General features: G+C 45.6%; 1 pseudogene; it reads right to left on the reverse strand.

Annotated features, from left to right (window-relative positions):
* Positions 1–927: 927 nt before the first annotated feature.
* Positions 928–3,602, reverse strand: part of LOC111966141 (V-type proton ATPase subunit d 1-like) — a 10,266-nt pseudogene continuing 7,591 nt past the window's right edge.

Here is a 3,602-nt window from a genome sequence, read left to right on the forward strand (position 1 = left end):
GTAATTACACCACCCGGTAATTACACCCGGGTGGTGTAATACCGGGTGGTGTAATACCGGGTGGTGTAATACCGGGTGGTGTAATACCGGGTGGTGTAATACCGGGTGGTGTAATGCCGGGTGGTGTCATAGTGACATTAGTATCCAGTAGGCAGACAGACTCCCAGGTTGGCTAGGCTAGCCAGTAGGAAGCTTTGACTTGCTGTGGAAGCCCTTTATGATCTGGAATACCTGACAATATGTCAACTTGACTGATATTAAGGACCACTAAAAGAAAGGGTAGTATCCAGTAGGCTAGGCTAGTAGTAGCAGTAGTAAGGACCACTAACTGACAGGGTAGTAGCCAGTAGGCTAGGCTAGTAGTAAGGACCAGTAACAGGGTAGTAGACAGCAGGCCAGGCTAGTAGTAGCAGTAGAAAGGACCAGTAACTGACAGGGTAGTAGCCAGTAGGCTAGGCTAGTAGTAAGGACCAGTAACTTACAGGGTAGTAGCCAGTAGGCTAGGCTAGTAGTAGCAGTAAAAAGGACCAGTAACTGACAGGGTAGTAGCCAGTAGGCTAGGCTAGTAGTAGCAGTAGCAAGGACCAGTAACTGACAGGGTAGTAGCCAGCAGGCTAGGCTAGTAGTAGCAGTAGTAAGGACCAGTAACTGACAGGGTAGTAGCCAGCAGGCTAGGCTAGTAGTAGCAGTAGTAAGGACCAGTAACTGACAGGGTAGTAGCCAGTAGGCTAGGCTAGTAGTAGCAACGACCAGTAACTGACAGGGTAGTAGGCTAGGCTAGTAGTAGCAGTAGTAAGGACCAGTAACTGACAGGGTAGTAGCCAGTAGACTAGGCTAGCAGTAGCAGTAGCAGTAGTAAGAAAGGACCACTAACTGACGAGGTAGTAGCCAGCAGGCTAGGCTAGTAGTAGCAGTAGTAAGGACCAGTAACTGACAGGGTAGTAGTAATCGTAGTATAACTTACAGGGTAGTAGTAATAGTAGTATAACTTACAGGGTAGTAGTCGGCCACAGCTTTGACCTGTTCGTAGTCGTCAGCGCGGGCAAGCTGAGCCAGCCCCTCAGGGTACAGCTTGCCACAGTGGGGGAACAGCTTGGCACGGTCCTCCTTAGACAGTTCGGTACCAAATGAGTTGATGGTGATGATGAAGGCCCTCCTGTCCGCCTCAAACTGGACACASACAGGGAGGGGAAATAGGAAACTGATTAATTGACAGGTGACAGATTAATATACTAGAATACACTTCAAGGTGTGGGTACAATTTTTCTTTCAATTGGATGGTCCAGTATAAATGACTAAAGAGAACCACGGTGCATTGAGAAAGTATTCAGACCCCTGGACGTTTCCACATTTTAGTTACAGCCTTATTCTAACATGATTAAATTTTTCCTTTCTCATCACTAACACACACACAAATACCCCTAATGATAAAGCAAAAACAAGTTGACATTTTGCAAATATATTTTACATTTTTTTTTTTAAACTCAGTACTTTGTACTGCGTCGCTGCATAGCTATTTTCAGGTCTCTCCAGAGGATATCCATTTGGTTCATGTCTGGGCTCTGGCTGGGGCGCCTCAAGGACATTCAGAGACTTGTCCCGAATGCCACTCCTGCGTTGTCTTGGCTGTGTGCTTAGGGTCATTGTCCTGTTGGAAGGTGAACCTTCACCCCAGTCTGAGGTCCTGAGCACTCTGGAGCGGGTTTTCATCAAGGATCTCTCTGTACTTTGCTCTGTTCATCTTCCTTCAATCCTGACTAGTCTCCCAGTCCCTGCCGCTGAAAAACATSCCCACAGCATGATGCTGCCACCACCGTGCTTCACTGTAGAGATGGTGCCAGGGTTTCCTCCAGACGTGACACTTAGTATTCAGGCCAAAGAATCTTGTTTCTCATGGTCTGAGAGTCTTTAGGTGCCATTTGGCAAACTCCAAGCGGGCTGTCATGTGCCTTTTACTGAGGAATGACTTCAGTCAGGCCACTCTACCATAAAGGCCTGATTGGTGGAGTGCTGCAGAGATGGGTTGTCCTTCTGGAAGGTTCTCCATCTCCACAGAGGAAGTCTGGAGCTCTGTCACAGTGACCAAGAACGGGTTCCCTGACCAAGGCCTTCTCGACCGATCGCTCAGTTTGGCAGGGTTTCCAGCTCTTGGAAGAGTCTTGGTGGTTCCAAACTTCTTCCATTTAAGAATGATGGAGGCCACGGTGTTCTTGGGGACCGTCAACGCAGCAGAAATGTTTTGGTACCCTTCCCCAGATCTGTACCTCGACACAATCCTGTCTCGGAGCTTTACGGACAATTCCTTGGACCTCATGGCTTGGTTTTTGCTCTGACATGCACTGTCAACTATGGGACCTTATATAGACAGGTGTGTGCCTTTCCAAATAATTTCCAATCAATTGAATTTACCACAAGTGGACTCCAATCAATTTGTAGAAACATCTCAAGGATGATCAATGGAAACAGGATGCACCTGAATTCAATTTCCAGTCTCATAGCAAAGGGTCTGAATACTTATGTAAATCTGTTTATTTTTAATACATTTGCGAAAATTTCTAAAAACCTGTTTTTGCTTTGTCCTTATGGGGTATTGTGATGTCATTATGGGGTATTGTGATGTCATTATGGGGTATCGTGTGTAGATGAATGAGTTTCTTTTGTAATCCATTTTAGAACAAGGCTGTAACGTAACAAAAATATACTGAATACTTTCCCGAAGACACTGTATATCAAGTTAACCTTCTAATAAGGGACACGCTCACAGACCTCTAGAATAGGGCACATGGTGTCACCGGTGGTTCCTCCCAGAGTGGAGCAGAACTTGTAGAAAGCCTCCAGATAAGCCTGGAAATGGAGACACGGATAAAGTCAATGACTATCTATCTTCTGATGCATGTTGTTGTTTAACATTGTGAATTAAAAATGTGAATGAAATCCCTTGCCCGCTTATACAGAGTATTACGGGTGAATGAAATCCCTTGCTCACCTTATTACAGAGTATTACAGGTGAATGAAACCCCTTGCTCACCTTATACAGAGTATTACGGGTGAATGAAACCCCTTGCTCACCTTATACAGAGTGTTACGGATGATCTCGATGTTCATCTCATCCAGATCCTGCTCAGATATGCAGTCTTGGAAAAAAGCAGCTGGAGAAATGATCAGACGTTAAAACAGGATTTAGAGGATGACACATTTATGAGCAAAGTTGAGTTTTAGCGCCATCTAGTGTCCGCTACAGGATATAAAAACCCTCCAGTCTGTTGTTCAAAGACTCTTCTTCCTTGCATTCTCAATTCCATTCCATTAGTAAAACCACCCAGGATGGGGGAACAGTTCCATTAGTAAACCACCCAGGATGGGGGAACAGTTCCATTAGTAAAACCACCCAGGATGGGGGAACAGTTCCATTAGTAAAACCACCCAGGAGAGGGAACAGTTCCATTAGTAAAACCACCCAGGATGGGGGAACAGTTCCATTAGTAAACCACCCAGGAGGAGGTGGGAACAGTTTCCTAGTAAAACCACCCAGGATGGGGGAACAGTTCCATTAAAGTAACCACCCAGGATGGGGGAACAGTTTCCATTAGTAAAACCACCAA

This window comes from Salvelinus sp. IW2-2015, linkage group LG7 (genome assembly GCF_002910315.2).
Source record: "Salvelinus sp. IW2-2015 linkage group LG7, ASM291031v2, whole genome shotgun sequence".
Lineage (NCBI taxonomy): Eukaryota > Metazoa > Chordata > Actinopteri > Salmoniformes > Salmonidae > Salvelinus > Salvelinus sp. IW2-2015.